The 16931-nt window shown below is 39.3% G+C and overlaps 1 protein-coding gene across 10 annotated transcripts in view; it reads left to right on the top strand.

Moving 5' to 3' along the window:
• Positions 1-16931, top strand: part of PTPRM (protein tyrosine phosphatase receptor type M) — a 982826-nt gene that overhangs the window by 895256 nt on the left and 70639 nt on the right. The gene's annotated exons all lie outside the window — the stretch shown is intronic.

Below are 16931 nucleotides of genomic sequence, written 5' to 3'. Positions count from 1 at the left end.
AGCAGTATTTTATGGTCTAACATGATCTTTACATCAGTTTATCTCACACATGGTTCTTAAAGGTAATGCATATGGTTTTTGTATATAACTCTTTTTTTATGTTTAGGAATTACCAGTAAATAATAATTAAAAACATATCTATTTTAAGTGAAGTATATAGTTAAAATTGCATATGAATATTTCATATTTTCTTTTTCATCTTCAATTGGTCGGTAGAGATCCAGGCTTCTTTGCATTATTGCTAAGCTTTACTGCTTTTACCTGTTGTATACAAAGCTCAGTTGTTCAATTTATACTAAATTGAATGAGTCGCAGGACTCGCCCCCACTTCCATTCTGTCTGTGTGGATGGCTTTATACAGTACAGTGTTTCAATCAGAGAAAGAGAATTTAAAAGGAAACAACTTCTGATGTTTATGATGTGCTCTACACGTTGTGTTCTTTGTTCCTTTAAACTTTTTATGGGTGTACCATGTGTCAAATTCAATCTTTTTTAAAACAATTGTTATATAAATAGTACATTTTGAAGCATTTTTGGAATTTGGAAGTCAAGTTTACCACATTGCTTGGTAAGTGTATTAATTACTGACACTTTAAAACAGGGATCTCCAAACTACAGTCCTCCAGTTGTTATGGAACTGCAGGTCCCATGAGGCCTTGTAAAACTTTGACATTCGCAGACATGACTAGGCATTATGGGAATTCCTAAACCACTGGAGGGTTATAGTTTGAGGACCCCTGCTTTAAAAGAACCATTGCATATATGAAGAAAAAATCAAAACTTTTCATTATAGCTAATGTGTCTTGTTTTATTTCTTTTCAAAGTGTTACTTTTATGCCCCGTACACACGGTCAGACTTTCCGTAGGAAAATATGCGATCAGATCGTGTTGTCGGATAATCCAATTGTGTGTGGGCTCCATCTGACTTTTTCCGTCTGAATTTCTGACACACAAAGTTTGAGGGCTGGATCTAAAATTTTCCGACAACAAAATTTGATCGTTTAAATTCCGATTGTGTGTAGACAATTCCGACGGACAAAGTACCACACATGCTCAAAATAAATTATGAGACGAAAGCTATTGGCTACTGTCGTATGTGTTTTACGTCACCGCATTCAGAACAATCGGATTTTCCGACAACTTTGTGTGACCGTGTGTATGCAAGACAAGTTTGGGCCAAAATCCATCGGAAAAATCTGACAGATTTTGTTGTCAGAAAGTCCGACCAGGTGTACAGGGCATAAGAATACATTTTTGTTACATTTAGACGGTGTAGTCCTCCAATATACTGTCAACCAAACATGCTTGTAGGTTATATATTGAAGTGAACCTGACGACATATAACAAATGCTCAAGAAAAACTATTCACTAAGACCCCTTTCACATCGAGCCGCCTAGGGTGTCAGCGATAATGCAGCGCTATTTTTAGCGCCGCTTTACTGTCGTTTTAGTGGTGCTATTCGGGGGGCTACTGGGGGGGTTTTAACCCCCCACTAGCGGCCGAAAATTGGTTAAATCCACCAGCAAAACACAGCCGGAGCAGCGTTTTGACGGTGGTATCACAGTGCTGCCCCATTGATTTCAATGGGGAGCAGCAGTGGAGGAGCGGTGAGTTCACCGCTTCTTCGCCGCTCCAAAGAAGCTGCCTGCAGGACTTTTTGTGACGCCCTGCCAGCGTACCGCTCCAGTGTGAAAGCCCTCGGGCTTTCACACTCGAGTGAATGGAGCTGCTTTTTTCAGGCGCTATTTTTGGCGACGTAGCCCCTGAAAAACGCTTGCAGTATGAAAGGGGTCTAAGCACAGACACTATGATTGGAATGATTTAATAGAGGAATATAATTACTTTTGGAATTCTTTGAATGAACCAAATATGGTGAAGCTGTGATCATTTCAAACCTCCAACTATTATTTTAAAAATTCGGCTTTTTAGCCACTTGCCGCCCGCCATATAGCAAAATGACGGTGGCAAAGTGGTTTTAATATCCTGACCAGACGTCATATGATGTGATCATCCGATGGAGACTCTTTACCACGTGATCAGCCATGTCCAATCACGGCTGATCGCAGTGTAAATAGGAAGAGCCAGTGATCGGCTTTTCCTCACTAGCGTCTGTCAGACGCGAGTAGAGGAGAGCCGATCGGCTGCTCCTCTGACAGGGGGGGTCTCTGCTGATCGATTATCAGTGCAGCCCCCCCGAGGATGCCCACACTGGACCACCAGGGATGCCACCAGACCACCAGGGGATTCCCAGGACCAGATAAGCCCCCCTAGACCACCAGGGATGCCAGCCAGTGCCCATAATGAATTCCAATCAGTGCCCATAATGGATGCCAATCAGTGCCCACAATGGGCATCCCTGATTGGCATGCATTATTGTTTGGCACTGATTGGCATCCATCCCTACAATACTATAAATTACAATGCCGCCTATCAGTGCCCATCCATGCCACCTATCAGTGCCCATCCATGCCCATCCATGCCACCCATCCATGCCGCCTATCCATGCCTATCTGTGCCGCCTATCCATGCCCATTTGTGCCACCTATCCATGCCACCCATCCATGCCAATCCGTGCCACCTATCCATGACAATCCGTGCCACCTATCAGTGCCTATTTGTGCTACCTATCAGTGTCTATCTGTGTCGCATATCAGTGCCACCTATTAATGCCGCCTATCAGTGCCACTTCATTGGTGCCACCTCATTGGTGCCCATCAGTGCCGCCTTATCAGTGCCCATCACTGCAGCCCCATCAGTGCCCATCAGTGAAGGAGAAAACTTACTTATTTACAAAGTTTTGTAACTTAAACAAGATTTTCTGTATTTTTTATTTGTTTAGCAGAAAATAAAAATCCCAGAGGCGATCAAATACCACCAAAAGAAAGCTCTATTTGTGGGAACAAAATTATAAAAATTTTGTTTGGGTACAATGTAGCATGACCGCGCAGTTGTCATTCAAAGTGCGACAGCGCTGAAAGCTCAAAATTGGTCTGGGCAGGAAGGTGTATAAGTGCCCTGTATTGAAGTGGTTAAATGTCCTTCAACTTTATAGGGTATTCAACGTAAATACAGATTTTCTCTATTTACTAAGCTATATGAACATTCACACTTTTCTATTCTGTTATAGTCCTTTCTCAGTAGAAAAAAAAATCATTTGTTGTTGAACAGAGGCCCTTTAACCTAAGCACAATTAACAGGCCACCCTAAAATATAATGCAGGCTCTTCATCTGCAAATAGGAGTGACACCTGCATTGTCTTGTTGCTGGTAAGCGTCTGGTTGTGACCACTGATCCTATTTAACTAAGAAGTTTTTCTATTTTTGTCATATGCCTTGTACTAATAAACTTTAAATGTACACATCTTAGGACCTCTTTGGAACTCTGTTAGTTTTTTTGAATACTCACAGATAGCTCTTTTACTGCTTATGCATGTTCCTGATTAGTAGGGAACCTAATAAGAATTTAAGTGTATCTAAAGCCATTTTTGATACGGTGGTGAAGGGTTAGAATCCCTATTAGGATTATATTACTTTTTGTGTTCCAGTGAGGAGATATCTAACATTTTGAGTTGCCACAATACCAGGCACAGAGGGAAAAAACTTGAAATAGGGACACTTGTGCCAGTGACAAATGTCAGACACATGCTTAGGGCTGCAATAAGCAATGCTGTACCAGTGCAATGGCAAGCTCAATATCCATTGTTACCAACAGCCCCTTGTTATGGCAGTGTTCATCATTGGTGTATACATGCTGCATTTAAATATAGCACAACAAGCTGTAACATGTTACAATTGGTTACAAAGCAAAACCAGAGAAAATATGGATGGGATTTTAACGGCACTAAGAGAAAATTACAGCAAGATAAAAAGTAACAAATTTTATTAATACACAATGTGTAAATGCAAGTGTTACATGTTAAAATGTATAAATTGTATTTTTTGAATACTCAACAGATAGCTCTTTTATTGCTTATGCGTGTTCCTGATCAGTAGGGAACCTACTAAGAATTTAAGTGTATCTAAATCCATTTTTTTAAATGGTGGTGAAACAAATTTTATTAATACATGATGTGTAAACGCAAATGTTACATGATATATACAGTATATGAGTTACATATAAAGCCTATAAATCACATACAGGAAGATGTGAGGTTGCACTCCAATGCATTTCAACATTGAAATGTCTTCCTCAGGGGGTATTGCAAAAAGATTCTACAAAAAAGAATACACAGTATCACAGAACACAATATATTTTTGAAACCAAGTATCAACATGACAATAGCTGGCAAACATATAAAGTGTCTATAAACTTATAAAATTTGTAGCACTGGCCAATCCAAAAATTGGAACACCCCAGAAGATCAGGGGACACCGACAACACCAAAAGAGGGGGAGAGAGGTAATTGAAGGGACAGATTCCCACTAAAGATTAATAAAAGAAAAAAAATGAATGAAACGAATATCTCGAATAAGACAGGAACTGGAACACCAGAGATTTTAAAGGGAACTCACATATGACCCAAATGAATAACAGGTATGGATCTTAGAAAAAGGTAATGAAATGTTGGTAGATCTTGCTAAAAAATTTAATATGGCAAGTCCAAGGTCCCATAATGGTCACAAAGCACTGTGAATCTTGTTAAGAAAATCATAAATAAATATATTTTGATTCCTGTTGTAGAAAATAAAGGAAAATGCATAGCAAGGCAACACAACACATTAAAAAAGCATGTCCCAAGTGAGTTTAAAATGCGTTGAATGCGTATTATATGTAAGTGGTGTGAATCCAGTGTGAAAATTCCTTCAGTGGCAAACAGATGGAAGAAAACTGACAGAGATTTTAACCCTTTCCCACCAAAATGAAAAAAAGGTTTTGGCTTTACCTACACTTTAACTTTACAGACATGTTTGTAACTTCAGTTTAATTGCTCTATGTTAAACTTTTTTAAAACATGATGCTTTGGTTATTTTGTGCACCCCTTGTTTATATAGTGAAGGAATTGTTATTGGGATGAATCAAATCTGTAGTTAAAGCCTCACACCAGAAAAAAAATAAAAAGTCAACGTTTGCAGTGGGCTGCACCCACACTGCAATGCCCTGTACACACGTTTTTACGACAACAAAACCATGGATTTTGTTCCAAAGGATGTTGGCTCAAACTTGTCTTGCATACACACGGTCACAAAATGTTGTCGGAAATTCTGAATTTCAAGAACGCGGTGACATACAACATGTAAAACGTGCCAAGAAAAATTAAGTTCAATAGCCAGTGCAGCTCTTCTGCTTGATTCCGAAAATGTGTGAACATGTGTGGACTTTTGTGCATGGAAAATTTGTATACACGCTCGGAATTTTGAAAACCTGCTCTCAAACATTTGATGGCGGAAATTCTGACAACAAATATTCTATGGAGCATACACATGGTTGGACTTTCCAACAACAAGCTCACATCCAACATGTGCTGTCAGAAAATCCTATCGTGTGTACAGGGCACAAGACTTAATTGCTCATTTCTGCCTAAGGGGCATGAAAGGCACATTTACTTACCTGTTCCCCTGCTCTTCTGACAGGTGGTGCTCCCTTATACTCTGGCAGTGGACTGTCTTTCAGCATCCTCAGGGCCAATGCCCTGCATTGGTCTTGAGGATGTCAGAGGACCTTAAACTTCTGGAGCATAATGGAGAAATGTAGCAGGGACTGGTCTAGCAGGGCAGAAGAGCCTGTGGGAGTGCAGTATCAGGTAAAAGACACTGCTTCACCTGGTCCCCTAGACCAGTGGTCATCAACCCTGTCCTCAGGACCCACTAACAGGCCAGGTTTGCAAGATAACTGACATACATCACAGGTGATATCATTTTCTGCTCAGTGATTGCAGTATTCTAGTCTTCATCTCCCCTAGGTAATACATAAAACCTGGCCTGATAGGGGGCCCTGAGAGCAGGGTTGATGACCACTGCCCTAGACAGCCCCACTGAAAGGGAGAATTTATACTTTTCCTTGAGTTCAGCTTTAAAACAAGCAAATGGCTACATCATTCAAACAGTATGAAGCTAGCAAGGCATAGGGTGGTGGAACTGCCCAGAAAAGACTGCTCACATTTTGCCTTATTTATCAGAGCCAGGAGCAATCTGGTTCCTTTTTTTATTCCTTCGGTAGGGGAATGAAATGAAGATTATGCAATGGGCAAAAAAGAGCAGCTGTTCCTTCATATCATTTGAAAATACAATATATTCCAAGTCATGGCCTTTATGGCTATTACATTAGGAGATTAGGACCCCAGAAAATTACATGCTAGAGTTTTGTCATATATATATTTATATCACAAAAAGTTATTCTTTTCTGCCATCTCTTATTTGAGATAAAAAGATGAATTCTAATATAAATCAGTCAAGTTTTTTTTTTCAAGCTCTACTCTCTGTACACAAAGAAAAACACTTTAATTTTCTGATTACACCTATGTGTCCTAAGGCTCTTAAAAAAAGTGAAAGTATTTTGCTGCAGCACAATGTAATAGCATTGAAATGAAAACAGATATGTCTCCTGATAATTGCATTGAAAGCTGCTTCCCAACTCATACCAGAGCTATCAGTCTTTAAATCTACTTAATGATTTAAATTGATTTTTGAGCATCATTTTCTTTCAGCGTCTGCCAGCCGCTGTGCAAAATCCCATTTATAGATTGTCTTTGCTATAGTATTCTTATAAAACATTAAACAGTGTGGCACTGAGTGGGTTAAAGTCTAGATGCGCACACGTTTCCAAAGACTGACAAGGGCAGTCCAATCATTTTTGTCACTCTTCATATCTTCACAGAACAGGTTAGTCTCATACAGGATTCGCCATAAGGCCTCTCTGCATCTGGCACCTGCTGTAGAATTTTCCCCGGCAGGGGCTAGTACACCTGTCGCTGCTTGTCATTATCTGAAACCTCCTTGACAAGCTATGAATTGCTTACTGTCCATGACAACTCCAACAAGGGACCTTTGTCATACTACTGGCACCTACACACATTACCGCACCTGGCATTTAGCTAATGTCACAAGACTGTATTGTGTCTTTGAAGATCTACCTTGACACCCGTCAGTTATGTCAAATGGCTTGGAATCCATGTACTTCCTGTAGGGTTTATTTCATTAATGTATCATTTTGTTTAAAATGAAGCAATGCAAATATCCTTTGTGTTGTTCCATGGATTTGCCCGCCAGAAATCCATGCAGGACAATCCCCCAGCTCCCACGGGAGAGTTTGCTCTGCTAATTTAAGCTAATGATTTCTAAATATGTTAACAGAGTTTTAAAAAAGACCTCATTAGACTGTTACTGTTTATATAAAAAGAAAAACCTAAATGAAGCTCTTAAGGCATTTACAAATGTTATTAATTTGTCCTGCACTGCACTGATAAGAGGTGATAAAATGAGGCTTATATTGAGGAGTAAACACATTAGTTAAATCTTATGAATGAAAAGCTGAAAGCGGTATTGATCTTTGACTTGCCATTTATTTACCTTATTCTTTTTCTTAAGTCAGCTCCTGCTTCTTTTTCTCCCCGTTGTGTTGTGCTCTATCTTCTGTAACAAATTGGAGAGAGAAAAATCAACACAGGTGTTTTTTTACACTTTTCCATCATTTTCTACCAATTCACTTCATATTATGAGAAAATTGCTTGACTAGTGACAAGAGGAGACAGAGAAGAAATTGCAGATGGCTGTCCTGGATCATTCCGTTAAAGGTTAATGTTATCCTTGGGTGGAGATGAGAGAGATAAATTCCAGTATTAAATCTGAAGATGACCATACAGGGGCAGATTATAGTGAAAGAACAGAGTTATTCGTTTTTGAAATGACCACTGAGCTTATATGAAAGACCAAGCTTCCCCCCAGTTTGAGCAGTTCTCCTTTTAAGTGCCATTTGACACAGAACTTTCTCACAAGCTGGCTGTGGAATTTTTGCTGCCTTGGATTAGTTTAACGATACATGAAGAGTGAGACTGGGGATCCACGGATTCACCAATAAATTATGAGATCAGCGCGAAAAGCAAATATGTATTACAGAACTGATATTTTTTGCAGTTAAAATACCAGTAAACACAACTTCTCTTGAATATCTTATAAAAATTACACAGTGTAGCTTTAGTTGTTGGGGTCCATCATTTGTTTGGGCATACCCCACTTGAAAGAACCAAGATGTGACTTCTGAAATTCTTTTCTTGAAAGACAGTACACAATTTCAGCAGAATGGTGACATGTTAGCAAAGGCAAAGGGAAAAAGATGGTGGAATTGTTAGTGTAAATTCTAGTGTTCTTCAGGCTACCACAGTAATACCTTCGCTGTTTAAGCTTAAAAAGGGACTCCACTTTCAGAGAAAAAATAGCGTAATAGCATAAAGAAATATAGAATATATATTTACTACACGAGTCGTGTTGCAATTTATGTTATTAAAAATTACTTTTCCCTTCAATCTACAGGCAAAGTAATTTTCTGTAAAATGCAATGCAATATCACAACCTGGAGGGTTTTTGTAGAAAAGGTATACAGAATGCCCTAATAAAGTACTTTCCTGCTTGTGTGATTGGTGCACTGCTTGTGTGATTGATGTGATACAAGTCACCTTTTAGGCACCCCCCACAATAGGAATTTCAGTTTTGGTGAAATACTCACCAAGCATGAAATACTTCTAAGGTGATGCATGTTCTGCGTTTTTTTCTCATTGGAACACATTAGAATTAGACCACCAACTGATTATAATAAACCCATCCTTCTTATCCAGAATCAGTCTGAAAATAATATGATGAATCAAACAGCTTTTTCTTCACAGTAACAAAAGAAAGAAATCTGCTACATTTGTTAAAATCCCTGCATTGTACATTGATTGCCAAGAGGGGATTGATTTTTTTTCTCAACAAAAGTGGAGTTACACTTTGATGCCCTTCATGTGAAGTAGTGAGCTTCCGTTAAGGCTGAGCAGTCTTCAGTTTAGAACAGTGGTCATCAACCCTGTCCTTAGGGCCCACTAACAGGCCAGGTTTGCAAGATAACTGAAATATATCACAGGTGACATAATTTGCTGCTCAGTGATTGCAGTATTCTAGTCTGCATCTCCCCCAAGGTAATACATAAAACCTGGCCTGTTAGTGGGCCCTGAGGACAGGGTTGATGACCACTGGTTTAGAGCAGGTAAGTATGCTTGTTACATACACCAGTAAATGGAATGATATCTTTCCAAAGTGAGTCAGTTATGTCCATCAGTTTTTCGAGTGTAGCATGCATCTTGTGCAAAGCTCCCTGTAGAATTTATTTTACAACTTCTACAATGCAAAAACTATTGTATAGCCTATGTATGTCACATGTTGCAACAGAGCTGCCCATTTTCTCAAAAGTGATGCATCAGAGGTCTGTTTAAACTCCTGATATTTCATCATATCTCTTTTAACAAAACCATGCTGAACCACAGTGATCTTTGATCTCTTTTCTGTTCTTCAAGTAGATCTCCCCCACTCAAAGGTTGCCTACCCCTGTCTTAGGGTGTTTTTTTCCCAGACCCATCCCTTATATGCCATGGATTAAGTTAATGGAGCAGAGGTCATCTCGTTTAAACTTTAACTGTGTATATTTTAAAACACCCCTATTAGGCAACCACTTATATGTAAGATGAAGGCTGGTCCAGGGGTATTTGACCCTTTCTCCATAACAAGCCCTTTCCGGATGCTGACATTATTTCATTCCAGTGTGTTTACAATTCCGAATTTTAATGTATTAAATGATGAAGGGTTTGCAAGAATAGAAAAAAAAAAGATCACAAACAATCTTCCTGATTTTTGTAATGCGCAAAATATGCAAAGAGGTTTACAGATGACACTTTTATGATAATGTGGCAGTAAAAAAATCCAAAATAAGAAAATACCATAAATAATACAAGCATTTGAAAGTGTCCAGATATCAGCTTTGCATTCGTTAAAAAAAAGAAAAAAAAAGAAAAAAGAAAAACTAAACTAAATTATCTTTCCCAACAGCCTTTTTTATAGAGCCATGAGCACATAAACTGGTTTAGGTGTTGTTTGTGAATCCTTTATGATTAATTTCACATTAATAAACATTTTAATTCAAACCAAGCCCTTTGACTGCAACAGACCTTAGGCCAGCAATTAAATATACAAGGAATCTGTAAACTGTTTACTGACTTCGAAATAACACTAGAAAAACACATACACTTACATGTACCTGTCTATTGTAGAAGCATTGACAGCTCTTGTTGCTAGTAAATGGAAGCATTCCAGAAAGAACCAGGAGAAAAGCTTGCACTTGTACTTCTATTTTTACTCAAAAAAACAAAATCTGGAATCACTGGTCAAAAGGAACATAGTGCTATTTGCTCTTTTGGTTTTGCTGAAACAGCATGTGTGACAATTGTACATGACACTAATGGACTTGTCTGGCATACCTGTTCCAAGGCAATGACTCAGGGAATAGTTTTAGCCTCATTAGTCCAAAACTAGAATATAAAAAATGAGTCGAGTGATTTGCTACTTCCATCAGAGCCTAATTGCATCAGTGGTAAGACTGCTTAGAGGAAGAATGGTGATCCAAAAGGGAAGCAGTATGTATTACTATGCTGACAACACATATGCTTTATCAATGTCATGATGGACATCTCAGGCATTTCATTTTGCTTTGATGAAGTAGGATTGCTGTTGTTGTTGCAGCAGCTTTACCCTAGATTTGTTGACAGGAAACTTTCATCCATAACCTACTTTATTGTAAGTATGAAATATTGCAGAGACACAAACACATAAGGAGCAGCTATTTTAAGATAGTTCTGAAGCAATAAAGAAAAATAAAAACTGTACATTCTGCAGGACATACGTAGATAGAAGTTTACAGGGGAGGATAGAGTGGACTGTCATACACGTCGGTATATGAATACTTTTCTCAGCAGCTTTTATTGGGTTAGTATATTCAGGACTATGCTTTGGTATGCATGAATTTTGGATTATCTCCTAATCTATCAATATAACACATGTGAGAAGGAATTACCATCTGTAATCACAGTGGTAGTCCAATGGTTCAGAGGATATTTAGTCAATATGTGCACATTCATACCAGCAGGTGTACACTAAGGTGTTACAATATGTGCCTTGTAAAATGCATCACAGTGCTTGCTTTTTTCACTTTTTTAAACTTGATTTATCTTGACACTTCTTTAACTCTATAACCGACAGCAAACTGATGTGTTACAGTGTATCATTATGTGCCGTGCAGAAATGCAACATATCCAACACACGTGAACTGCAGCACTAGGACATAAGGCAAATTTCCTTGTCTGTGCATTGGGACTGCAATAGGAAAAGTTCCCAAAAGAGGCTGCTGTGAACAAACCCTTAGGAATGACATGACCATAATACAGGCATACCCCACTTTTAAGTACACAATGGGGTTTATTAACTAAAGCTAGAGAGTGCAAAATCAGGCTCACTTCTGCATAGAAACCAATGAGCCTCTAACCCCAGCTTGTTCAATTAAGCTTTGGTAAGAAAACCTGGAAGCTCATTGGTTTCTATGCAGAAGTGAGCCTGATTTTGCACTCTTCAGCTTTAGTAAATAAACCCAATTACGTACTTAAAAGTGGGGTAAGCCTGTAAATAACTCCTCTGCAAAGGATACAAAAGAACTGTCAAAGGAAAACTTAAATGGTTTTAGGTCAGTTTTTTTTATATTTTGTTTTACGTTTGTTCCTAAATGGGTGTTTTTTCCTGTATTTTGTATTACTTCTCTTTCTTTTACAAATAAATATTTGATACAGGGCGCACCCCAAAAAAATGATTTCCAGAGCGCAACAAATGCTTTATGCCTAACTGTTTCTAATAGAAACACTTTGGGTTTGGTCTGAAGAGAAAGGAGAGGGATGAGTTAAGCTTGGTTCACACTGCTGCTGCAGACTTTGCCCTGTGATTTCTTTCCATCTTGGAACCTTTTTAGGAGCCTGTACAAGGGCTGGAATCGCACCCAAGTCAGACCAAAGTAATGCAGAAACCTTTTCTAAAGTCGGAGTGACTTGTGTAGCATCAGTTAAGACGGCCCTCATAGGGAAACATTGAATTTGACATGTCATGCGACTTGGGATCTCACAAGTTGGACCCCATGTTGCAGCAGAGTGAAACGGGCCTTACTTTTCTGACTAAATCAGGTATATATACTTTTTTTTATTTTGAGCTCTATAAACTACACACTGTTTCAGAAAACAGGTGAGGCCAAAAAACAAGTGAACAGGTGCCTTAACCTCCCTGGCAGTAATCCAGAGTGTGGTTTGGGGTTAAATTTCAGTACCATTAGCGGTAACCCTGAGCCATCCTCGGGATTGAATCTCAGGATCCTGGTGTAGTGTACTTGCCTTGTCCCCAGGATCCTGCGATGCCCTCTGCTGTGTCTGCGGGATGTGTCCTCGGCCCAATGCCTCTGTGTGGAAGGCTCTGTTCCCTGCGAGAGTTGTGATGCATGGGGACGGAGCATGGCGGCAAATTCGAAAAGTACACAATACCTAACACATACAGTACACTGTAATCTTACAGATTACATTTCTCTATGGAATCATTTCACATCTCTTTTGTTCCTAATGCTTTGTCCAGTGCCCTGCATGCAATTTTATATTATATATACTGTTCTTTCTGCCTGGAAACTTGAGATTGTCCATGGCAACCAAAAAGTGTCCCAAACGTCAAAAGCAGTTTTAGACCAGCTAGAAAACAGCGATAGTAAATTAGAAACACTTGCAGAATTGAGCGCTAGTGAATTGTGAGGAAATAAATTTTATTATTAAGAATTACAGGTCTAAAATATAAAATGCCAAATTTCTATGCAAAACAATGTACCGCTTTGAGAAAAATCTGACATAATCCTACCACCAGGGTGGCTACAGTCACCATTGCGGTCAAAATATAAAAAGCCACATGCCCAGCCAGAAAACTGCTGGATTCTATCTAAGAACAGTTTGAACTGTTTGAATCTACACTGGTCATATAACAGTGGTCCTGGAAAATGGCAGGCACAACCACATGTATGTTTCTTTTGGTTATACTGTGTTTTCATAAACAGAGTAAAAGGAGATTTTGAGTCGCATTTATTACAGTTAAAAGATGCCTATGTAGCTTAGTCTTTAGTGGGAAATTATGCATGATCCTTTTGTGCATAAATGAAGGCCCTTACATTTAATTTTCATGTCTTTTTTAATGGCCAGTCACTGCTACCATTAGCAAATTTGACAGAAAGGTTGGGTTCTTTTTTAGAAAGTTCATGAAGGTAATTCATTTTATAAATTCTCTTCCTCGGCCTATCAGTAAGTAAGTGGCCCTATATCCCGTAGAGGCTCTCTTAGCAGGTCCTGACCATCCTAATCATACTTTTCTTGTATATGGATCATGCTAACCTGAAATTAGAGATGCCACTTTTTCCTGGCTATTTGGAAAATTGGGTTAGTGGAAAAAAATCAGGATGTTAAGGTTATTTCATACTTCTTCTATAAGTGAAAAATTCAAGGAATTTATTTTAAAGTGGCTGTATGCTTGTACGAATCTCCATTGTGCATTGCATCCATTGCCATAGTTTATCCATCAAGGTGTTGGAAAGGACGAGGAGGGCCATTGTACATAAGTGGGGTTCTGTCCAGTTATTCAGACATACAGTAATGGTCCAAAGTAGCAAAGTTAATATCAAGGATTTCTGGTTAAAATGTTGGGTCTAGTTATTCCTGGCTCTAATGCCCTCAGAAATTCCAACGGAAAAAGTCAGATCGGAATATATTCTTGGAAAATCCGATCATGTATGGGCTCTATCTGACTTTTTCCGTCAGAAAAAGTTTGAGAGCTGGATCTAAAATTTTCTGACAACAAAATCCGATCAGACTTTTTCCAATCGTGTGTAGAGAATTCCGACGGACAAAGTGCCACACATGCTCAGAAAAAATTTGGAGACGAAAGCTATTGGCTCTACGTAGTCCCATTGTACGTTTTGTATGTCACTTCGTTCCGAACAATGGATTTTCCGACAACTTTGTGCGACCGTGTGTATGCAACACAAGTTTCGGCCAAAATCCGTCGGAAAAATTCGGAATGTCCTACTGTATGTATGGGGCATCACACCTCATACAAAGATTATCAGAATAGCTCAATCCTCCATTTATTAAACTGTGCAAAGAACAATATGTCTTTACACTGGAGTTGATCATTAGCCCCACCCATTATGTCATGGTTTAATCAGATAGATCAGACACTGGTCATTGAGGATATAATACAGGATAGCTGATAATCTTTTAACTTTAATATGTGGGATGCTTGGAGAGAAATTAAGTTATCTACAGAATAGTTACAGATTTGTAGCTCTCTGAATTAAAGACTTAATGACTTAATGGCCTTTGGATTAGGTTTTCAATTTCGCCATATATTTGTACACCAAGAAGATGCTATTTATATCTTATGGAGAGTGTCTGGGCTCAAGGAAATCAATGCTTTCTCTCCTTCTCCCTTTCGTCTCTTCTTTTTCTCTATCTTCTTATATTGTCTTAATATATCAGTATGTTCTTTGCTTGATGTTTTTGTGCAGTTTTTAATTGTAGAATTATAATGTTAAGACTTAGATGGAAAAAACAAATGAATTGTTTTAGCTGGTGATCGTTTTGTTAATCAGGATTTTTTTATTTACTTCTACTAAAAATTCAATTACTAAAAATAAAAACTTAATTTTAGTTTGCTATTTAAAAGTAAGTTACATCAGCTGGTAGGTAAGGAATTTCAAAAGATTCCTGTTCCTTTCAATACTTCCATACATATAAAGAAGAATGTGAATGTCTTCATACTTGAGTCAAGTTTAAAGAGATTCCTCCCTCCAATCTGCAGTTTAATTTTCACAAAACTTGGAAGTCAATAGTTGGCTGCCGCTATCTCCAGACATCTCTGTTCTGACTCTGTTGTGTCCCTGATTCCCTGCAGCTGCTTCCTGTTTTTTTTTTCTTTGAACATATTTATGTGAATAGTTTCAATACAACAAGCACACAAAAACTAGAATATACGTGTTAATAAACAGCCAGCCACCCTGAACATTTCAATCACAAATCTCTTTCTACCTACATTTTTATATCAATGCTTTCTCCATAACATTTCTGTGCATCATTTAAAAAAAAATCCTCCAAATTAATACAATTATTTAATGAATTGTCATTTAGCTCCATATGAAAAATGCTTTAAGACTATTACTTAACCCCTTCTCGCTCACCCTAGCAATGCTTTAACATTTTCTGAGCACCCAGGGGGTAGGAAAGATTGTTGATCATGTGGCTACTGTCATTGGATGTTACGGTGGTCACATGATCAAGAGCTGGTCCTGACTGAGAGCTGTCTTTGAAAGCTCAGTCTCTGTGCTGAGAGAGTGTAGTAAGTGGCCACACAGAGATGCATATGTGTAGCATGTGGGTATAAAAGCCCACCTTTTCAACACGCAGGCAGCAACAGGATAAAGCGTATGTAAATGCTAACCATTACCTTTTCTTATTTGTTCATTTTGGGTCTGTTAAATACACCATTCAAAGTGTTTAACCAATTCAATACCAGGCACTTAGACACCTTCCCGCCCAGGCCAATTTTCAGCTTTCAGCACTGTCACAATTTGAATGACAATTGTGCTGTCATGTGACACTGTACCCAAACAAATTTTTTTTATCAATTTGTTCCTACAAATAGAGCTTTCTTTTGGTGGTATTTGATCACCTCTGCGATTTTTATTTTTTGAGCAACAAATAAAAAAAGACCGACAATTTTGAAAAAGTTTTTCTTTGTTATTGTTAAAAATGTTTGTAAATAAGTAAATTTTCTCCTTCAATAATGGGCACTGATATGGCTGCACTGATGGACACTGATAGGTGGCACTTATATGCGGCACTGATGGGCACTCATAGGTGGCACTGATGGGTACTTATGGGTGGCACTGATGGGTACTTATTGGTGGCACTGATATGTGGCACGGATGGGCACTGATGAGCACTGATAGGTGGGCACTGGTGGGAATGGATGGGCACTGATAGGTGGCACTGATGGACACTGATGGGTGGCACTGATGACACTAATGGGTGGCACTGATTACACTGATGGGTGGCATTGCTGGGCATCACTGTTCTCTTTTATTACATTCTGGTGCCAATCAGTGCCCATTTGTGGGCACAGATTGGGCAATCATTTGAACATTTTGATGGTCATTGGGTACATACCTGGCCATCCACACGTTGCCCCCTTTCCTGGTGGTCCTAGTGGTGTCCCCGGTGGTCCAGTGTGGTCATCCGAGGAGGGGGCTATGCTTATAAACAATCAGCGCAGACCCCCCCTGTGAGGAGAGCCGCCGATCGACTCTCCTCTACTCGCGGCTGTCAGACGTGAGTGAGGAAAAGACGATCACTGGCTCTTCCTATTTACATTGTGATCAGCCGTGATTGGACACAGCTGATCACGTGGTAAAGCGCCTCCATCAGAGGCTTTTTACCGAGATCGGTGTAGCGGTGTGTCAGACTGACTGACTGTCAGATTGTCAGTCTGATATATCGCACCTCCGATCACCGTGATGCGCGCCCCCACGGGTGCAAGGTGGCTGTTATCCTGAAGGACGTCACGAGACAAGCTATAGCATAGTGCTTCTGCCATGTCATTGTCGCTTTCTGTACTGTACACTACCTGGCTGATCCTGCCTGTTCTTGTCTTCCCCTTTGTACCACGTTTATCATTACTGCTAATCTTTGATAGCGTGATCAGTTTACGCGCCTCCATTATCCAGCTATCTCATCAGCGCCTCTGCATCTCCCCCACTCCCCCTCCCTCTCCCTCCCTTGTCCGTTCCCTAGTCCGTGTGAGAGCCAATCTCCTCCTCACCCCTCCCCTCTCTGCCCCTCCCCACTCCTCTC

This window comes from Lithobates pipiens, unplaced genomic scaffold (genome assembly GCF_037356315.1).
Source record: "Lithobates pipiens isolate NorthernLeopardFrog02 unplaced genomic scaffold, aLitPip1_a1.2 Scaffold_19, whole genome shotgun sequence".
Classification (NCBI taxonomy): Eukaryota; Metazoa; Chordata; class Amphibia; order Anura; family Ranidae; genus Lithobates; species Lithobates pipiens.
Note: the sequence above shows the minus strand (reverse complement) of the source record. Positions and strands in the feature narration are given on the sequence as shown.